Genomic DNA, 23,425 nt, shown 5'->3' with positions numbered 1-23,425 from the left:
CCGATAAAACAAGAGCGCTCTGTGTCTCGTGCAGTCCCGTGTAAAGGTTCGTGTTTTAGCAGTTCCCAGGCAATTCTCATAAACACATCATTTGCAAAGTCAGTCGGAGGAACAAGTGAGTCAACCACAACACCCACCAGAAAAAAAAAATGCTCGGCTTCTATTGGACAATGGCGCTGAATTATTTCCATTTCTTTTTTTTGTGTGTATTTACACAGTGACGGGCACCTAGATACAGAGAATAATGTACTATAACATATACAGAACATTTTAAGCTCATATGGGGGAAATATATAATTGAGCCCCGACTAATTTCGCAAGTTTGCCTACCTATGGTTTTTTTTTTATGGTTTTCGACTATATGACAAAAGTTGAGGAATTGTGGCACCCACGGATTGGCTGGTGTCCATATGGCACGCATTTGTGCATAGTCAACCCAGCTTTATTGTCAAATCTTGAAGGAAGGAGCACAGATTGGGCCTTGCTTTTGTCCCTCGCTCCTTTTTTCCCCACCTAAGAAACTCGGAGCGCTAACTGGCAAACCGCCAGGCTTTTTCTGTTTTTTTTGTGCTTCTTATACGGGTTGTGACTGTGAAGACAGATCCAGATTCTGATTCGGATTTTTTTTTTAAATCCTTTCACAAGTAAGGACACTGAAAATGGGTCGTGGATCTAAACCTCAACCCAATAGAAAACCCGCAGAGGGAGCCGAAGTATCGAGTCAATGAAGAACCATAAAAAATAAAGATATTCTCAGAACTGGCTGCTTGAATGACCATTCAACTAATTAACTCATTCACTCCCAGCCATTTTCACTGAAGCAACCCCCTTCGCTCTCGGCTGTTTTACTGGATTTTGACTGATTTTGCAAGTCCCACAGAATATTGTGTTCTATTGCTATTAAAAACATGGAACCTATCAGAAGAAAGATTAGAGTCTCTTCTTTCAGGAAAAAAAGGTATATTTGTATCTGTTTACGTTTTGCAGCAATTAGCATTAGAATATAGCTAAGTTTCATCAATAATCACATTCCTGTTGAAAACTGGCGAAAAGAGATTGTTGCAACACGGCCCTGGTTGATCTCTTATACTCCGCTGCCTGCTGGCCATTTTTTGTAATAACTACCATTGCTTTAAGCCAATTATTCTTATCAGAAGCGCAAGCCTGTATACTCTTGCATAAAAAAACATAATTTAAAAAATGTATAAATACGATTTTGGGACCATGGTAATATTTAAAATAGAACGCTTTTATACGTTTTGGGTTTGAATGAGTTAACATTACAAAGGTTTTCTAACTCGACAACTTGACCCAGGAATGTCCATCCAGAGTCTTAAAGGGCTTCGCAAGCCCACGGATGACAAATATTAGCGACGTTCTCTGATCTAAAACGAGCAACACTATTTGGTTTCAAAATTTGGGCATCACGGTGTGCTAGTGGTTAGCAAGTGTGCTTCACAGTTCTTAGGGCCTGGGGTTCAAATACATCCTGTGTCAAGTTTTTATGTTCTTGCCCGTTTGGATTTCTCCCTCCACTTCTCTATGCTCACGGAAGACTCTAAAATCAGGGTTCACCAATTCCGGTCCCTCGAGGTCCGGAGTCCTGCAGGTTTGAGATGTTTCCGCCTATCAACACACCTGATACCAAAGATCAGGCATGCTGATGAACTGATGATATGAATCAGGAATTGGTGATCCCTGCTCTGAATGTGACCAGCTCAAAAGCAACTGCAATGACTTTTGCAAATGGATGGAAGCTTTCAAAATTCTAACATAATTGCCGGTTGACAAAGTCTACCATCGGGTATGAGAGGTGACGTAATGTACGGGAAAACCTTCTGTTATCTTTCATTCCACATTGTTTGTACCGCAAATGTACAAAATGCTACAACAGACGACACATTCTCTCCCCGCGATTGAAGAACAGTACGTTCGAGCACGACGAGAAGTGATGACAAAAGCGGACGGGTGGGCAACACTTCACTGAGCCCACACCGCAACGGAGGAGGCGCGCGCTGCGAGGCTGACTCACCGCATCGCCGCCGATCGACTTTGGGCGTTGGGGAGGCAACATGTGAGTCACGACTGAGAGTTCAGACGAGGATGGACACGGATGGATGTGAAGACAATGACAGCACAAGTGGTCTTGGCTGAGGTTTACGTTAGCGGCGGTGCTCAGTGGATCGGAAGCTGGCAATCGTCAGGAAAGAACGGGCCAGAGTTGTTAACACTTGTACTTGTCTTCACCTGCTTCATATTTAAAGGAGACAAAGTATGCTGGTCAAGGTGTCCGGGAGGTTTTCATGCAAATAAACCCAAAAGATCAAGAATTCAAAAATTAAGACCCACCCACAATAGGTAGAAAGCCTCAATATCGAGACCATATTAAAAAAAAACATACAATTTGTTTTCGATTCATATTCTTCAAAGAACTGCTTTAAAAAAAAACATGCTGTCGTCTTTTCCAGAAGGTATGCTGTCTGTTTGTCAACCCGTGTGTCTACCAATCAGATCCCTCAGCCACTTGTGTCGTGTCTAGGTGTTTGGCATTCGTCTCGTTAACCAAACGATGGTGCTGTTTTGGAGCTTGAAACCGATTACTTTTGAAATGTGGAAATATTTCAAAACACGCCCCGTACGCGTCCGTATGGACACCTTATGCAGGATACTCCTCCAGCAGATTGATGACGTATGCGCCAATTCTGGAGTGACGTCGCGCGGACCGTCAGTCTGTCAACAACGATGGCGGATAGCCGCGTCGTAGTCGTTTTTTGGCGCAGCCTTCTTAGCTTGCTTTGCTTTTGCGGCAAAAATATTTTGCACAAGCGGTGTCACATTGAATCAGCCGTCATTGTCACTTCTCCTGTGTTTGTCTTTTTCATGTTGTTGTGATACATGCAAAAGCCATGTTTGTTCTGTAGATTGCAATAAAGTTCGAAAAAAAATCATTTGTCTTCTTCGCCGATTCATCTTCTACGCTTTCCGTTAACTCCCCGCGGCTGCGCTACAGTGCCACTCAGTCTTGAAATGCTTTAGTGTACGAGATTTGTTTTAGGAATAAAAGCCGGCTTTGCTTCCGTCTGGACAGGGCCTTAGTTCTTTGTTTCTGTTCAGTCCTTGTTGGATCATCTGTTAGTTTTCTTGTCTATGCAAGTGAGTGTTTGTTTCTTTGAATCGGTTTTGTTTTTGACTGAGTGATAGCTTCAACAGTCTAGTTTTCTTCTTATGTTTTGTTCATTAAACGTTTTTTTGTGAGCACACCTGTCTTCCCGGATTACTTTCTGCATTTGGGTCCACAAACCCCCGCCCACCCCCGTGACAGTATTCGTCCCTAACGTGCTTCCCGGAGTTGCCCCTGTGGTGTCATGGTAACCGGCAGGGCAGTTGGCAGAATAATAACGAGAAGGCGAGAACGACGTGCCGCCTTCTGTTCGTGAGACGTCCCTCGGCGGAGTAGATCCCAAAAGGGCTATCGTGTTGCAGAGGATAAACAAGCAGGCCAAACTGACATACAGTATTTGCTAATGGCAGCAGGTTCGTTTTCTAGTTGTTTTTTTTAAAGAATCTTCTGAGACGTCCAGGAACAATGGACAATATTTTCAAAGAATAGTAAAAGTGAAGTTTTACAGTTTGGAGTAGGACTGAAACTCCTGCCCAAGTTATTTGTGAACAAAGGACGTCCCAATGTAGCGCTAGTCAGTCCATCTGTTAGTGCTGTTTGACAGGAAGAAGCACCGGGTAAATAAAGATTAGTAGACCTTAGCTTCCTGCGTTAGCTGCTAGCTGCCGACTGGCTTTCTGCCATCCATACACTTGTTTTACGCGTTTGTTAGATCGTTTTAAATTGTTGGTTTCGTTTTTAAGAAGGAATGTTAAGACCACACTGAAAAAAAAGAACTGGGTTAAGATTTAAGTCATAATATTTAGACAATACAAACTTTTTTTTTTCCTTTGAAACTGCCTTTTTTTAAATAGCCTTCGACTAATCTCGAAAATATATATTTTTTAATCTTGAAAACAATGATGAAACTTTTTTCTTGGAAAAAACAATTTATTCTGGCATTAAAGCTAATCTCCAAAATGATACTTGTTTTCCCATTTTAAACACACATGACTTTATTCTGATAATATTCCAATTTAATTCCGAAAATATCCAATTCTCTTGAAACCATATAACTTTTTTTTTTTATGAAAACAGACCTTATTGTTGTAATACTACAAATTTACACCCGCCCCCCCCCCCCAAAAAAAAAACTACCTGCCTCTGGAATATCTAACTTTTTTCTTGTAAACACATCTTATTTTTTGTAATATTATGATTTTAATTTCAAAAATATCCTACTTCCATAGCTCTTTTTTTTTTCTTGAAAACAGACCTTATTTTTGTAATATTACAAAACTTTAATCTTGAAAATACTACTCTTTCCTCTCTAAAATATATGACTATTCTAATATTACGACTAATCTAAAAAATATATATATATATTCTTATTGTGTTACTTTCTCTTGCAAAAATATACCTGTTTGAAAATAAACAAATTATATTCTCATAATACTTCAACAGTACAATTTGGACTAATCTTGAAATTATAAAAAAAAAAAATCTAAAATATCCATTTTTATCTTGAATGGATGATTACAGGTACTTTAGAAAAATATTGATGGTAATCTAAAGAATAAACAACTTTGTTCTCGTAGTGATAGCATTTTAATATTGTAAAATTACGACTTTGTTTATGTGACGTGAGTGAAATGTGTGACATTTAATACACCTGCTCTTCAATTCTATCAGTCAGAGGAGTGTTTTATTGCTTTTAACGGACGAATATTACAGATTGACTTCGACAGCGCCATCGTTTTGCAGTCATCTGCAGTCGGCCATGTGGGTCGTTAAATTGCCGCCACATCAACAAGCCATCGGTAAGGCTACGCTGTCTGCGGAGGATAAAAAGGCCACTGTGGCTGGCACTGATATGAAAGGGCCCTGCGCGCAGGCTATAAATAGCCTCGCCCCGAGCCATAAGGATGACATAAGCGCTTCCATCTTCTATTATAGGGGAGAGCGCTTCCTTTTTTTTTTTTTTTTTTCTTTCTTTTTTTTTTAAACTTCTCACTTTTGGTATCTGTTGCTCAACAAGGCCAAGCACATGATGCCACGTGCCCGTCACGATCGGACAAATGTCAGAGCTCAAGGTGCAAAAGTGTGACCCCCGCATTTCTGGCGTAGGCTTCTTTAGATTTGTTTGCTTTGTTGATTCGTTGGACGGATGATGATTTGATGATGATGATGATGATGATAAGCACCTTTTTGAATCTCTATCATCATCAGAGTTAGTTTGCCTCTCCCGACTGCTATGACTAACCCCGTCATCATGACTCCCTTACGACGGTAATAAGCGCCATCATAGTAAGGCTTGGTGAGTGAGCCTCCATTCATAAAGCAGAACATTTCGAACTCAAGTGTCTCTCTGGCAGCATCATTTATTGTGAGAAGGGTCTGAGACTGAGTCATACTTGCACCTTGATACGAGACACCAAAGTAGCCCCGAATCATAACCAAGCCTCTTTTGTTTTTCACAGTAGGTGCGCTGTTCTTTTCGTCTGTTGAAAGCGATCCGTGTCAAATCCAAGTCTTGTTCTGTTGCGCAACATGGCCCCGAGTCATCCTTGACAATGTGACTATATCATGGGATTCGTGGCCTTGGTTCCAAGACTTTTTCTTGAGTGTATGTCTCCCATGTCTATCAGCATCTTGTATTTGCATTTACGTAACAGGTTACACAATATTTGCAATTCATTAACAGGATCAGAATAACGGTAATTGGCGAATGGGCCAGCGGTGAAAATGAGCCAAGTCACACAATGATCCTGAAATTATATTGTTTCCCTTTGGCTGTTGGGGATTTTTATTCTTGATATATTTACTCCAGAACACCAAAAGAGACGATGAATGTACACCGGACGTATTAATGGAATTTCAACTCATTTTTAGGAAGACAATTGTTGTCGATCACTTGCAACACTAGTCGTTTGGCCCTCCGATTCACGGAACCTTGATCTTTTACCCCGGGACATCCTTGAGTCTGGGTCGCCGAGCAACTGCTCCCCCCCCCTCTTCCGCTTTTCAACGCTTTTGCATCACAGTGTCTGCACTGATGTCACGGTTGCTGCGGCAACCATATGACCGTGACGCCCGCCATAACTCTTTACCACTGTTAACAATCTATGAGGCTGTTTTTCCCCAGCTAGCAGAACCAGCTTGATGTTTTTTTCTTATCGACAAGTTCTCCGAGGGCTATATTACAATTATGGTGCCAAGATCAAGCAAATTGTATATAATAAGCATTTGAAAGATTACTGACAAATGTTTCTTCTGATGTTTTATATGGCCCTCTTGGAACCACTTATTGTTGATTTTAAATAATGGGGCCGCATGGCTCAGTGGTAGAGTGGTCGTCTCCATTCTGTGAGGTTGCGGGTTCGATCCTCACCCTTGGTGACCATGTCGAAGTGTCCTTGAGCAAGACACTGAACCCCGATTTGCTCCAAATGGACCTGGAAGTGCCCTGTGTGGCAGCAGTCGGCCATTGGTGTGTGAATGAGTGAATGTGAGGCATTGTAAAGCGCTTTGGGCTAGGGGTGTGCAATTTAGCGAAATTAAATTACAATTTCAATTATTAGACTCCAAAATTACCAAATCAACATAATCGTAAAAAAAAAAAAAGATTATTAATACAAATGTTTTAGTTATTTAAATGCATATATTGGCACCTTTTATAAAATGTTAAAATAACTAATTTAATAAATTTCGTTTCATCCAAAAAGGAACTTGCATATTTATAGTATTTGATTTTTTTTTTATTTGTCTTAATATTTTTTAGATTTAAACATTTTCTTGTTTTGTACCCAAAAAAATAAATGATCGTCCTACTGTACAGTACACAAGCCGCACAAATTCAGTTTGGTCCAAAAGGAACTTACATAATTATACTGTTTCTATATATATATATTTTTTAAATAAATCGGCCTTAATATCTTTAAATATTTTCTTGTTTTGGACCAAAAAATAAATAATCGTGATTTCAATTGTTGCCAAAATTATTGTGATTATTATTTTTTCCCATAATCGAGCAGCCCTACTTTGGGCCTCATATAGTGTAGTTAAAGCACTATATAAAAATCAGTCGATTTAATATTTTTTACAAATTCATTTTTAATTTTTATTTAATTATTATTATTATTATATAAATAATTTAATTTAATTATTTTTTATTATTAATTTAAAAACATGTACACCGTGGTGAAAATGTAAGTATTTTTAGGGGTCCTAAACATAACATGACAAAAATTGGCGCCTCAACACCAGTTTCACCAACTAATATGAAATTGAGTGCTTATTATAACACAACACAAAAAAGTCTCAAGGACCCAGATCTGAAATTGAACAGGACGTCTGCCATTTTGGTTTGGCGCAACTCGGGAATTCTCCCCAATGAGACTCAATTGGAATCAGGTTCACTCGACAGATTTCCAACTTAAAATCGTACATTTTCTTTCACAACAATCTGTTTTATGATTTGAATATGTTAATCAAAACTGTGCCATGTTCGTAGTTTAATAAAAAGTAACACAACATTATATAGCGGCTCAAATTGTTGCATAACAATTACAGCATTGCAGCGAGGAAACGCCGTCTGAAATCTGTGCGATTTTTCAGTTAAGTCTCTTTGCTCGGTGTACTCTGGCCTTTAATGACACCGTAACTTCACTCTTGTGACTTTCCAGTGTTCTTAAAATTCCACAAGGAGAACGTGGGACAAGATTTACAGCGACGTTATTTCTCTCTCCACTTTGTGTCAACGCCTCGCCCATTACCGACTTTATGTCTCGTTCCGTTGCACTTCTTACTTTATTACGCGGTCAAAAGCTTGTTTCCATCCAAGACAGTGACTTTACCCCCCCCCCCCCCCCCCCCCGTACCCTCGCATTGCCTTGCACTTCCTTTGAAACCGCGCGACCTCCAAAAACGGCTGCACTGCACTCACAGCTGCCATAAAACACGTTTACGACAATTCAACTCAAAGACATTCCAGAAGGAAAAGCTGATTTTGACTTGCACATGATGCATTGTGTTTTGTGTTTAATAAGAAAATGGCCATAGTATAATCGGTGCAGTAAAAACAAACGTCTCCTGGCATTTCCCGCCAAAACATAACGTCAGCCCCGAGACAAATGTTTGTAATTTAACCGACGCAACTCGTGGGGGATTTACAAGTGACGCAAGCCGACTTTGCTTGTCATACAGAATACAATGTGAAAATGATTGCGTTCGTGTTGTCTCTTAGTGAGAATTAAACTCACGAGCTGCTTTTATATATATATATATATATATATATATATATATATATATATATATATTTTGCAAGAGTGGTCAGAAAAGTTGTTAACTCCTTCACTCCCAGCCATTTTCACTGAAGCAACCCCCTTTGCTCCCAGCTGTTTTGGATTTTGACTGATTTTGCAAGGCCCACAGAATATTTTGTTCTATCGCTATAAAAACATGGAGCCTACCAAAAGAAAGATTAGAGTCTCTTCTTTCATCGGGAAAAAATATATATTTGTATCTGTTTCTATTTTGCAGCAATTAGCATTAGAATATAGCTAAGTTTCATCATTATTCACAAACCTGTTGTAAACAATGGCAAAAAGAGCTTGTTGCAACATGGCCCTGGCTGGTCTCTTATACTCTGCTGCCATCTGCTGGCCGTTTGTTGTAATAACTACCATTGCTTTAAGCAACTTCTTCCTGTCTGAAGCTACATCAAATTAACTCATAAAAAAAAAAATCGCACCCCAAAAAAAACTTGTTCCTGTCACACTTCTGTCCTCTGACCTCTCAACTTAAGGTGCCCGCCAGCGACGACTGACCTTTTTGTGAACAAACACACCAACAACGGCTGCTACAATGCAAGTGTGTGTTTCCCCGGGCAATGATTGTGGTAAATGAAGGAGGCGGGGGTGAGAAAAAGAAATGCTGACAATGTTTGAGAGCCACTATAAACTGTTGAGATGGAAAAGCCTGGCCGTGCTGAGGCTGCTTTAATTCCCACATTCTCATCAAATATTCATAGTCGCGTTCCGGCAATTTATGTCGGACAATCCGAAATTAGATTATCAGTCCGATCGCATCGGTTGGCTGTCATCCCCCCCCCCCGAGTGAAAGCTCCTATCCGGAGAGCATCCTCACCGCCGTTTTCCTCCGATAATCATCTGCACAAATCAAGAGACTGTTGTGAGGTTCCCTGGAGGGAGTCAGAACGCTGATGGTGAGGACGCTTATGTGATAATCTGTCTCGATCTCTTCCCTCGACAAACGATAATCCGTCTCGTTCGCCGTGTTTGCCTGGGAGCGCCTCGCTCGGTCTGGCGGGGCCCAGTGGCGGGGCCCGGTAAAACGTGTCTGCGGGGTTAGTGGGTAGCGGCCGTTGGGAAAGGAGCGCTCCCGAACGTCTGCATGTGCCAAGGGCGTCCTGCCGACTGGGAAGCATGCCCAGAATGTGTGTACAGACCGAAAACAATCCCGGGGATCTTTCTCTCTCGCAGGGAGAATAGTCGACTGTCTGTATAGGTGACAGGAAGCGACGCAGCTGCTTCCTTTTTTTCACCCCTCTCGGAGAACAGTGGATTAATTCACTCTAGATGTCAATTAGAGCTACTTATGAAGGAGGAACAGGGAACCGTTGGCTCATGCTACTGGCGAGCTGCCAAAGTCCCTGCTGAAGTATAGCATGACAATCCCTGAGACGGCACTCAACCCGTGTGCTAACAGAAATGTATCATCAAACGTGGCTTGTGTTCAAATATGCGTTGCTTAAAAAGGTTTATAGTTACAGCAACATGCGTGCTAGTTGGTCCGTCTGCGGCGTTTTGCTTTCTGTGTTAAGCGTTAAGATAGCGGCCTTTCGTAGGACAACGTTAATGTGGTTTTGTGAAACATACAATTGTCATTCTCTTTGTCTTACGTCTAATCTTACAATGAGCTTAAAAGAAAAACTAAACCTCTTTTTGGGAAGAGCTGCTGCTCTGAGCCGCTGTTTGTTGTGACGTTAGCTGCCCACATCGCTAGCTAGCAAGTCTGACTCCAATTTCTGCTCGCAGTAAGTACCACTCCATAAAAGTTAAAGTACTGGTTATGTGGACTGCGAAAGAAAGTCTTGTTAATCAACTTCCATGACACAAATTTACCAAAATTTCACATTTCTATACATAATAAATATAAATCTTCAAATATTGGAGTCTTTTTTGTTACCAAGCTCCTTTTTACAGAAACTTAAGCACCTATTATCCTTGACTTTGGATTTTAAAATGAGTTTTACATCAATTTGTTGCGTAAAAAGGCAATTAAACTCAGGAAGCCGCAGAAGTGCTGAGTTTTAACGGGTCAGTCTCGGGTCCCAGCGGATTTAAATTTTTATTCATTCTTTGTCCAGTCAACAAGCGAATTGTTTGGGCCATGTGCATGCCAATCACAGTTGTCATAGCGATCATTATATATATATATATATAATTTATTTTTAATTATTATTATTATTTTTCTCCAATTAAAAAGGAATTGAACTGTTAAAGCGTGTTGTAGAACTAGAACGACTTCCTGCTTCCGTATCTAGGAATCATGGGAAATATAAAATGCCCTACTAACTAAGCTAATACTGCGGTCGCCAGTCAGACCGAATGCCACTTGAGCTTTTCTGCCGGCATTTTTCCAATGTTACAATGCAGAACGGGCGCGAGGTCAACGGTACAGCCAGCTTCCAATAGCTGCCGGGATCAAGCATTTAGCATTTGCTAAAGTAATAACACAACCAGATTAACTAGCGATTACATTTGTTATAAGTAGTTCCTGGTAAGAGTTTATTGTATATTTGATTTTCAACTAAATTGTAGTGTCCCGGTTTTTAATTGTGAAAATCTGCTCACCGTAATTGAAACGTATATGATTTCAAAATCATACCGGCCCTTTGAGGGAAACTGTAGCGGCAATGTAGCCCGTGACAAAAATGTTTGACACATATTATATTATTGTATGAAATATTTGACACATATTTGGTAGTATTGACAAGTTATGAACGACTTTGTCTTACTCCACGCGCCATTCGTGACCTTGAAAGACCCAACGTTGGAACCGTGGTAAACCGAGGACTGTTACACAACAATGGCTTGTAAATGCTCCAAATCTGTATAAGCGAGGCTATCCAACTTCTACATACTTGACATACTACGTATTCCACTTATTTGTGCTTTTGTTCCAAGCAGGGTGGTTTTTCCTGCAGGCGGCAGCGGCGAATGTCCTCCGACAACACCGGCGTCTGGCACGGACACAATGCTGCGAGCGTGACGTCACCTGGGTGGCCCTTTTCCTGTGCAGTCAGCACTTTTTGCCCCTCCCGTCCTGGTGCGGCCCCCCCCGCAGCTGCGCATCGCCGTGACCTCCGGGGCCATCCTCCGTGAGGCCCCGGAGCACAGGGGGTACGAACACAGGTCAGGGGGAGAACGAAAAAGCAATAAGGGTGGCTTGAGGGGAAGGGCGTGCGGGTGTGTTTAGGAGGAGACGCCGGCCGGAATGTTTGTGTGGCTGTCTGGCGCGGTGCGAGACAAAGCGGTGGGAAGGAGAGTCACAGTGTCTCTCACATGCCCCCCCCCCCATCATCCCATGAGCGGGAGCCGGAGTTGTTTTATGTAAGAGTATCTCCACCGGCGGGACGCCTCGTTGGTGCTTTTTGCGCCTGTGGTCATCTCATATGGTCAAACGGTGGTAGCACGCTGTCGAAATCCACATGTATAGTACACTCTGGTTTGTTTGTGTCTCCCTTTTCATAAAAAAAAAAAAAAAAAAAAACTCCCTTCCTCTTCCTTCCTACTTTGCATTCCTGCTGCTGCTTCGTGTTCGGCCCAGGCTGCCAGCGGCTCGCAGCTGCGATGGGGGAGGAACACGGCCAAACAAATAAAAGACTGAGAAGAACCACGGACCAAACTATTAAGTGGATTTTTGGACATCCAGGTCAAGGTTTTTTGATAGGGAATGACACTGGATACTTGAGCGCCATTCGTTCCTAGCAATCCATATTTCAGTATCTTAAAAGGATTGTATACAAATAGTCGGGTCTCTGGAATGCCCGCCTACACTTAAAGCGTCAAATGAAACAACTCAGTAAATCTTTCGCTTCTGAGAAAATGTCTTTAAACAAGACATCTAAGTTTCCACAGATCAGCTAGGCTGGGTTAACATCCAGAGCCACTTTCAAATAAGGTCTGAAACATTATCATGCAAAAGTATTCACATCACCCACGGGTGCGACACCCCTGCTTATTATGTCAAAGCCAAAAGGTAAGCAGAGCTGCAATGATCTTTGATCAGGCAGTGTTATGCATGATAAGCAACACAGTACACATTTGTTTTTTTCCAATAACTTTTTCTTAGACCAACACAAGTATTCAACACTTGCGTTATCACTGATATCAAGTACTGATACCACTAACACTTTTGATACATAACATTTCCCCGCAAAAAACAATGGCAGGTTATTTTTAAAGAAAGACCTACGGTATGTATCTATAATACAGTATATCTATATATAATCAAATTTCTAGTTCCTGATCATAATATTTTGTATACATTTATTATTCTATTATTCTTTGTGTTTGGGCTTATTTTGTATTTATTGTTTATTTTTATTATTTTATATATTTGTAAATACTGTATGTACAACATGTGTATACTACTTTGTATATTTACAATATGTTCTGTATTTTCTTTGCTTTCATGTCATCGTTATAGTTTTTTTTTTTTTTCGTTGATAATGTGATTATGTGGGGCAAAAAAACTATTATGAAGGCAACTATATATATATATTTATTTCTTTCTTTTTTAAATAAATTTGATGTAATGATTAAACAAATGTTTATAAATTAGGGTTAGTCTAATGTTTTAGTTTTGTTCTTTTCAACCCGCTCTCACGGGACATCAGCCCTGCTTTAAAACAACAAATCTATTCAGATAGCCTTAACATCATTTACTACACGCCATTAACCTCATATACTGCGCGTACACGCAGCACACAAGACCCGCATTCACCCCTCCGCTGCGCCCCCTCCTTCTCTGAGGGCAGCTGGCAAAACACAAAGGAGAGAAGTGTGCAACTGGTGCGATAAAGCCTGGAACATCTTGCTATTCAGGCGTCAGTATTTAAAAAAAAAAAAAAAACTGGAAGCATAATTAAAGGATGGGTGGGAGAAAAAAATCCAACCCTAAGAACAAGTGTGCAGCAGTGAAACAACAACAAAAAGTCCAGCTGTGGGTTTTCTTCAGGACATGACGGCGGTGGAAGAAATAAAAAAAATAAAAAATAAAAAGACAACAGAGGCGATTGTGTATGCTCCCTTTTCTTAAGAATGCAAACGATCAGACAGTGACAGCGCGGAGAGACAACAAAGCATGATGTGTGTTTGGACCTCAGATGTGCCGTGAGCCGGTCATTGCTCCATTGACAGAGAGCTCCCCATTATGCGCTAACATTAGCACCTTTGTCTTTATCTGCTCAAAGATGACATTCCTCAACACAGCGGGAGAGTCTTGTGATGCGCGTGGTCAAAATGGTGGTCGACAAGAACGTTTCAGGGCAATTCCAAAGGCAAATTGAAGGGCCCAAACGCATTCAATCCAGAAATATATGACAATAAACACGGGTTTCAACGTTGCATCGCCGTTTTGCAAATATTTAGTTGTGCTCTTGAAATGGTCATATATGGGAAAAAGCAGAATTTTGGACATCTGTGTTAATAAATGTGGATACTTTAATCACCGTTTAAGCACACCTTTAGGATTCATGCATCACCGTCCATATTTTACATTTAAATTAAATTAAATAACTTAAATGATGGAAAATGTACTTAGTGAGGCCAAGTTTTGCAACAACTAAAGCAAAATGTTACGGATTTTTTGAAGCCACACACTAAAAACAGTTGGGTCAAAAGTAATACAATTATGGGTCAAAAATGGACCGATCCACTTCATGGGTCAATTTGACCCAACTTTCTGGGTTGTTTTATACAAAAGGACCCTTTTTTATTTTTACCCAATTCAAGGATCTGACCAATTTTTATGAGTTGTTTTACAGTAAAAGACACATTTAGTGACTCAAAGTTGGGTCAAATAGACCCAAGTAGAGGTTTGGTCCATTTTTGACCCATAATTGGGTTATTTTTGACCCAACTGTTTTTAGAGTACAACATTGATTCTGATATTTGGCAGAACAAAATTTCAAAAACTGATTAATTAAGAGATAAATTAAAAATATATATAATTAAGAAATTTGTGTCATTTTTGTTTAACTTTACAACAAAAGAGAAAAAAATACCAAAATTGGGCCCCTTTTTGGGGGTCAATTTTGTGCAGGGAAATGTTTGAAAGTGACTAACTTTATCTTATGTTGTAATGTTTTAATGTAAGATAAGAACTAATAAGAATTCCACTCTCTCATTGAGTTTTCCTATCCAAGTCAGGATGCGTGGGAGAAGATCCAGAGCCACTTTCAAGTGACTACATTTTCTAAAACACTATCCATGCAGAAAGATCCCCATCCAACATGCGCTCGACTCCCCTCCTTATTGTCTCATGGCCAAGAGGTAAGCAGAGCTGCATTGACTTTTATTGTGTGCGTTCGATAACAGCGTTAGCTTCTGATAAGCGCCACTTACTGGTTACTTGACAGTGTTTTGCACTCAGCTCCCACCTGTTCAATGGCCTAGCTCCACCCTCTAGTCGTCATAGTAATAACGATTCCCACTCGCCATCGGTTGCTCACTCGCCATCGGTTGCTCACATACACGAGACTCAAATTTTTGAAAAAAATTAGGGTGTGTAAAAATGTACTGCAATGTTTGATCCATGGAGTATTTTTGAAGAAAGCATGTAATAAAACACCTGGGAAATGTCAAAAACATGATTGAAATATCTCGTTTATCCAAATAGTATCACAGCAGTATAAAGATTCACAGACTTAAAGATCAAACAGCTTTAAAAACCATAAGCAATGTGAATTTAGACCCCCCCGCAACTACCAACTCCCAGAGTGATTCCTCGACCTTAAACCTCCTCTGTGTTCTCACAATCCCCCCGGGGGAGGCGGGTGCAAAGTCTGCCGCTGTCTGGCTGTTCCCATGGCAACCACCAGGTGAGCAGACAGGCACGACGAGAACACGTGACTCGCTCCACATGCTCGGGCAGAACACACGCAGGCTCGCCGGTACACGACGGCGTCACCAGAAAAGGCAGACGTGCAGTCTGACAGTCCGTCTGCTTACTGCTGTGGGTGTGTGTGTGTGTCACAGAAAGCGGATTGTGTGTGTGTGTGTGTGTGTGTTTCAGAAGAAGAGGAGCAGAAGGGGGAGGAGGAGGAGGAGGAGGAGGAGAAGGGTGGACTACAGGGGGCAACAGATGTGTCACAAGCACTGAACATCAATCGAGATGCGCTACAGCAGCAAAAAAAAAAAAAAAAAAAAAAAAAGAGGACGGCGCAAAGAAAGGACGTTTATGAAAACTAATCGATTATCAAATTAATTAATAATTCTTAGCATTATTTAACCAACTGCTCGGAATTTCAGCTTCTCACATTTAAATATTCATGTTGACTCAAAATAAAATATTTGCTTTTATTTTGGAAAATAATATTTAACATTTTTTGGGCCGATTTTCTGACACGTTAAGGATTAAACCAAAAAGTGCATCAACATTTATTTATGTCAATTTGAAATGATAACATGTTTTTTAATTCATTCACTCCCAGCCATTTTCACTGAAGCAACCCACTTCACTCCTGGCTGTTTTACTAGATTTTGACTGATTTCGCAAGGTCCACAGAATATTGTGTTCTGTTGCTATAAAAACATGGAACCTAACAAAAGAAAGATTAAAGTCTCTTCTTTTATGAGGAAAAAAAGTATATTGCTATCTGATTCCGTTTTGCAGCTAATTAGCATTAGAATATAACTAAGTTTCATCATTATTCACTAACCTGTTGAAAACACTGGGAAAAAGAGCGTGTTGCAACATGACCCTGGCTGATCTCTTATACTCTGCTGCCACCTGCTGGCCGTTTTTTGTAATAACTACCATTGCTTTAAGCGACCTCTTCAGGTCAGAAATCGTGTCAAACCCATCTGTATGCTCTAGCATTTAAAAAAAAACTATTGAAAACATAAATACAATGGCTGATAGACGTTTTTTGGGAGTGAAGGACAAAGTATTAAAACAAATATTTATAAGTTTTTGGGTTTGAATGAGTGCAAATCTGATGTATCGATTATTTGACAGATGATAACGGTTCTCAAAATAATCGTTAGACGCTGACCTACAGTGAACCCTGCATATTTGAAATTTGGCATTTGTAAACTGTCTATAATATTGTTTAGGTGCAATGTAGTGGCTTTACAGTGCCAAAGAAATCAATTAAAGTGAGCTGAGGAGCTTCATTTAGGGTTGCTCTTTTTTTTTTTTTTTGCTCCATAAGCCACACCCACTAAATCTAAATAACAAAAATACTGTACCCATCCACGACTATTCCTCCAGCTAAAAAAAAAAAAGCATAATATATCTCCTTTAACACGAGACATTAAAGCCTGACAGTTTGACAAAAGGTCTGCAGAGTATTCCCAGTGGTGATATGTTGACAGGAAACATGTGGAGTGGCGGCGGGTTATACGAACATACTTTTCACCAAATGGACAACCCTATTGAGAGAGGTCTCCCAATCAATACAATAATCAATAAGAGGCTAGGTTGGCCCCTTAGATGCCTATTAATCTTAATTTGTCCGTTTGGCACGACATGTGGGAGCACAGTGTGCTTCCAATTTTTTTGCGAAATTTTGGGCAAGGCCAAGATTATCAGCCCTGAACGTTTTCCAAGCAAATTAGATAAGCAATCGACACCACAGGATAATCTGTCAATAATCTTGTAGAGAGAGCCTTTGCTGACCAGAGGTGGCAAATCCAGGTCCAGAAAGTAGAAACCACAGTTTGACTTTAACCCCAAGTGCTAGCTAGCTAACTCCATTGGTGCTCATTTACCTCCTAGGGAGCTAGCTAGCTGGCTAGAATCAGGGGCTAAAACCAAACTGTGGCATTTAGCCCCAGGTGCTAGCTAGCTAGCTCCGTTGGTGCTCATTTACCTGCTAGAGATCTTGCAAGCTAACTAGCTAGCTAGCATCAGGGGCCAAAGCCAAACTGTGGCATTTAGCCCCAGGTGCTAGCTAGCAGCTAGCTCCATTGGAGCTCATTTACCTGCTGGGGATCTAGCAAGCTAGCTAACATCAGGGGCTAAAGCCAAATTTGCCCCCTCTGTTGCTGACTTTCATCAGAATGGGGGAATCGGGGTATGCAATGTAATGTAAACGTTTTCAAGTCCACGCAACCCCCAGCTGACCTGCATCTGTCACTCTTGGCCTCGCGCAGCTGCCGTGCAATCTAAACACGGGCCTGCTGAGGAGCATGAGCTCATAACAACAACACGCATTCCTCCAGGATGTCATCACAGTCGCACCGCACGGCCACAACCTTGAGTGAGGAGTTGCCGAATGACACACACGCACACACCTGCAGTCACGCTACGTCATATTTTTGGGACTGTAACGTGCATCTTTCATCTGTGCGCCGCACCCCGGCCTTGCCCACGGGGTGTTTCCGTATGAAATGCACATTCAGAGAGTTTCGTTTCGGGGCTGTCTATTTCTGCCACTAATAATAAAAATAAACATTGGAATGTCAAACAAGTAGGTAAAGATGGAACTGAACAGAGGTATTGTACCTTAAATAAGGTGTTAGGAATGGTTTAATACAAATAAAAGCCTTCAAGCTTTCACACGGTATTCATATTTTTTTTACTATTTCATCTTTTTTGACGCGCTTCTCCTTCCACATAAGTCATCGGATTCACATCATTCCAATTCCAACATATTCCAAAAATGTATGCAATGGCGGCTTCTATTTTTTATTCACCAAATTGACAAGTTTTCCCTTATTTTAACATTCTGCTTATTCCATTCACATTGCTAACAATTTGCAACACGCCCAAATTTTGAAATTCAAATAATTCCCATATTAGGACATTCTACATTATTCACTCCTTGCTGAACATTACTTGACCAACTCAAAGTCATTTCAACATGTGCTGATCACTCAGGCCATCTCATTTATTACTCCCATTCATAAAATTACAAAAGTTTACAAAATATTTACAATTTCCACATAAACTGAATGATTAAAAACCATTCCAACTTCAACATATCCAACTCATTCCTTATCATTGAATCAAAACAAACAATTTCACGTGCTTCAATTTTTCTTACTCAGCCTTTCAAGTCTTTGCACGCAATTTCTCCAGAAATTGTTTTCATAAACAATCAAACTTTTTCATGCTCAGTTGCCTATTAAACGCACCCGGGGGGCCCCTAGTGGTCACGTAGCCTGACGCGAGCGCTTCGTTTGCTCACGCCTTGGGCCGGCTGTGCGCACGTTTTCCCCCTTCATGGCAAAAGCGCCGCCGCTGACCCGCGCTCCGTTCCCGCCTCTTCCCTTTTTCTTGTGGTACAAGGACTCCAGAAAAGGCTGGCTCACGTTGCCGTGGATTCCTACCCCGTCTGCCTGACAGGCTCTATAAATAGCGCCTGTCAGATATTTTCACTCCTGTGCTGAGCACACTCGGCGGGCGATGCAGTGTATTAATAACCAATGTGACCGAAGTGCTGCCTCAGGAGCGGAGCGCGGTGGTTGTGTAGGTCGAGAGGCAACGGCGCGGGTGGGAGCGAGGCGGCGGGGATGCCGTGCCGCTAACTCGTGAGGGGAAACGCATGACCAACTAGGGCTGGGGGGGGATTGAGTTATTTTATCAATTCATTGACGGTAAATCCATTTTATTTTTTATGCGTCCTTGCAAGAATTTTTCAAAAAGCATACAAAGGCGTTTTAGGGCCGCGTCTATTTATTTATTTTTTTTTTTCAGAGGGCGGGGGAATTATTGAGGCAGATTTGCGACAAAAAAAACTGACGAGAAATACACGTAACGTAGCTATAGTCGATGTGAGGATTCGTCGGTGGTTAATGGGACACGGTTTATAAAATGAAAAAAAGGCAGGATGGAGACGGATGCATTCTTAATTTTAATTTAACTCGTCATACACGGCAGCTCGAGCGACGACACTTCAAGCTGACTAAAATGTAACCAATCAGAAGCTAGCATACTTGAAGTAAATGCAAGTGAATGAAAGATTTGACACATCAACTTAGCTACTTGTACAAAAAAAAAAAAAAAAAGTATGAATGTGTAAAAATGTATTCTGGAAACATAAATGTACAAGTAAATATTTATTTTAACAAATTAAATGTTTGATCCTCAGGATGTCTTTGTTGCTGGCGGTACTCACCGCTTCACAGTGCGAATGCTTAACATGATATAGTTGAAGCCATTACTATCTCCTTATTTGAAAACCCCGACTGAAAAGTATCGGCACAAATATTCCGAGTAGTACGCTACGTGTATTTCTCGTAAATTCTGAGGGTTTTTTCTCGCAAATTTGCCACTTTATAAACTCGAGTTTTTGCTAAAGAGGCAAATTTGCCACTTTATAAAGTTGGCCATTTAGGTGAAGAATGTTAAATGATACGAAATGTATAGGAAAACTGTAAATTTGTTGAATACAAAAAAATGAGAAGCCCCCCCATGTCATGAATTTTTGGAATATGTTGAAATTGGAATGCCGCGAATCGGATGAATTATGTGGGAGGAGAAGCGCGTCAAAAAGGTTGGAGTAGTAAAAAATATGAATACCGTGTGAAGGCTAAAGGCTTTTATGCCCATTTAAATCATTTCTAACACCTTATTTATGGTACAATACCTCTGTTCAGTTCCATCATTACGTACTTGTTTGACATTTTTGCCACTTTATCATTTCCAAGGTTTTTTCTCAGAATATTGCCCCTGCCCTCTAGAAAATATATATTTATACATGGCCTTAATACGCCATCATCATAATTGCAACCCTTTTGATTATTTGGAGACAAAATAAAATAGAAATGGACCGACTGATCTGTTGTCCTCAAGGGGAATTCAATTGTATGAGTGATGGGGCACACAAATGGTGTTGAGACTTGCTCAAGAGTACCTCGAAAGCAGTCAGGAGGCAGACTTGCAATCTTCCGAGAACTGGTTGGAGGCAAGACTCCTGTTTCCAAATTCCAAGTCGTTACGGATGAGTGACCGCCACCTAAAACAGAAGAAATAGCCCGGATTAATGATTATAAACTGACTGAAAGTTTGTCTGAAACAATGTTGATCAACTCATTTGCTCCCAATAACGTATAAATAAGTTTTATTTTAAATCTCACATGCTCCCAAAGACGTATTTATACGTTTTTGGTTGTTGTTGTTTTTAATGCTAGAGCATACAGAATGCTTTGATGCAGCCTCTGAACTGAAGAGAACGCTTGAAGCAATGGTAGTAATTAAAAACACGGCCAGCGGGTGGCAGCAGAGTATAAGAGCTCAACAAGCTCTTTCCTCACTGTTGTTCCCACGTATATGCAAATAAACACATTCAATGAAAAAAAAACTGGTACTGCCACTGGTACTATGAATCCCTTTGAACTTACATGGAAATTGTAATAAATTGGAATCGTGCACTTGGACCTGCAGTGGAAATCCCGCCAAAGCCCTCACAGATGAGCTACAGTACCGTAAATCCGCAAAAGCAGTACTGATTGAAAACCGACCGACTGCTAGAAACAATCTTGATTGGCATCACTTTTCCTCTCCATCTAAGTCATGATGTAACAGCTCAACAATGCGAAAGGCTTACTAGCCACAACAACAGACTGCAGATTGAATTTGCTGCCTGCAAATGATATCAAAGTGTGCTAATATCCCAGGTGCATGCCGCTAATCGGCCTTGAGAAAACAGATCTCGCAAAACCGCCCTCCGTAAGCCGCGGCCGAGTAAATCGGGCCTAACACACAGAAAGTGAAGACGACTAGGTTGAAATGACGATTGTTGGACTGTTCTTTTTAGGGCCCGACTGATATGGATTTTTTTGGGGGGGGCTGATGACGATTTTCGGCGGGGGGAAAAAATACCGCACACCAATTAATCAGCTGATTAATTGAAAATAATATAGAATGCATTCAAAAAAATCCCACAATTTTTGCTATTGCAGGTGCCTATTTCCTGCGATTGTCAGGGTTCAACTTTAAATATTGTGGGAGGGGAAAAATCGTTTTTTTGCGTTACCGGTAGTTACTTTGTTTTGAATGACAGGACCATAGAATGATCTTATTAACAAATTTCATTCATTATATTTAAGAAAGATTATTGTATAGATTTATGTATAATGAAACCAGTGTTACTTATGTACAACTACTGTAAATGGTTAGAGTACATAAAGGTAAACGCAATCAGCAAACATCACACTATTTAGCCGATTATTCTGGCCGATATTTGAAGGGCCATTAATTATCGGCCGATTAATCGGTCAGGCCGTAGTTATTTGTGTTCAAGTGCTGCAAATGGTTAGCGCCATAAAAGGTAAAAACAATCGGCATACGTTACATGATTTGGCTGATTATTTTGGTTGATGTTTGAAAGGCCATAATCGGCCGATTAATCGGTCAGGCTGTAGTTTTTATTCCAAAAAATGAGATCGTCAGGGTCGACAATCGAAAATGTTAAATTTGTTCAATATTTTTTGATCTCAAAATGTTATATCCATGGTGTCCACTGGAAATCTCGAATACACCACATATCATAGAAACAGTAAGAACACACTTCATTTCCCTCATCGGTTAAGGTGTTACATATCGTAAAACGTCACTGTTGTGACTTCTTCCATGTCTGCTTATGTAAGCGATGTGCCGTTTTGCACAACAAATTCTCAGCGCCTGAGAGATAACAGATAAGAGGCTGCCTCGGTGTACGCAGGACATTCCAGAAGCTGCTCGCAGTGACGTCTCACGGGCTCGGATCACATTTCAAAGAGGGAGGAGGGGAGGGGGGGGGTGCCTGGGTTGACCCGCGGTGCAACCACAAACTTGCTTTCTGGCGCAGCTGATTGCATTGGCAGCCTTCACCTCCGGAGCCGACTCATTCGATTAAGAGCGGCGCGCGCACAGGAGCAATTCATTCCAAACTCAAGCAGACCCACCCTCTCATTGTTCTATGCTTGTCCTTCCCTTCTCCGACTTCATAAATTCTGGCCTTTATCGTCATCCCCTCTCCCTGGGTAGCCTCGCTCGCTCCCTCCCTCCCTCCCTCCCTCCCTCCCTCACCCCGCCTTTCCTTGCTTGCAGTGCCAGGCCTCAGTTGGTGCCACGGCGGGGGTCAGCCGGGGTTCCGTGCACAGGAAAGAATTTGAAACATGAATGAAACATACGTGTACACTTAAAAAAAAATATTATTATTTTTTTAAAGAATCCTGACTCATTTGGATTCCCCGTGTATTGTCCAAATACAAGTCCTGCAGCGATCATTATGATCTCCTAGCAACCCCAACAACAGCGCTGACACATTTAGCGCGTGTGTAATATCCTCAGCGAGCGTCCTGATGCGGCGCCGCTGTGTGCTGACGGAGAGGGAACAAAAAGGTGAGGCTGCAGAGTACAAAGTGTGCAAAAAAAGCAAAGCAGGAAACTTGATATTCCGGCTCTGGACGTGCGCTGAATTGGAACATCCAAGTCCTGCAGGAAGACACGCGCTCGCTGCCTGCACGCTGGGGGATGTGTGTGCGTGATTCGAAAACTTGCAAGGGGTCTTTTTTTTTTTGCTGCCAACTTTAACGCCTGACTTCAATAAGTGGATATCGGCACTGTTAAATTTAAACTAAAATATTTTTTTATAATAATAATATTGTTTGGGTTATAGTAACAGTTTCATGTATAGGGCTTGACCAATTAATCGGGATATTTATTTATTTATTTTTTTATTGGCCAATCTTTCCATCTAGTTTGGATTGATGGTTTTATGAATCGATATTTGGCTTGATAAGGAAAATCAATTGGATATCGATTTTTTTTCAAACCCAGCCCTAATACAGAGTATTCTAAAACAGTCAAAAGCAAACGTTAAGGACCCTAAGAATGAATTATTTTACTCGTTATATTTTTGATTAATCGATTGATTAATTGGCAATTTTATTAGGCCAAATATTGGAATCCGCATCAGTCTAAAAAAAACATATCGGTCGTGCTCCAGTTTAAACTAGGGCCCGACCGATTAATCGGCCTCTGATTATAATCAGCCAATTATTGCCCTTCAAACATCGGCCATAACTACGTACCCTGAATGCACCATTAGCATTAGCAACTAGCAATAACCAGCCATAACTA

General features: G+C 40.9%; 1 protein-coding gene across 3 annotated transcripts in view; it reads right to left on the bottom strand.

Annotated features, from left to right (window-relative positions):
- Positions 1-23,425, bottom strand: part of csrnp1b (cysteine-serine-rich nuclear protein 1b) — a 109,035-nt gene that overhangs the window by 67,470 nt on the left and 18,140 nt on the right. For all 3 annotated transcript variants that reach the window (XM_086065887.1, XM_086065886.1, XM_086065888.1), the window contains one exon: positions 20,214-20,315. The gene's annotated coding sequence lies outside the window, so the exon portion shown is untranslated. The remainder of the gene's footprint in view (positions 1-20,213; positions 20,316-23,425) is intronic.

This window comes from Leptonotus elevatus, chromosome 21, assembly GCF_054856555.1.
Source record: "Leptonotus elevatus isolate MCC_2025b chromosome 21, RoL_Lele_1.0, whole genome shotgun sequence".
In the NCBI taxonomy this organism is placed as follows: domain Eukaryota; kingdom Metazoa; phylum Chordata; class Actinopteri; order Syngnathiformes; family Syngnathidae; genus Leptonotus; species Leptonotus elevatus.
The sequence above is the reverse complement of the archived record's forward strand: the minus strand, read 5'-3'. Positions and strand labels throughout refer to the sequence as shown.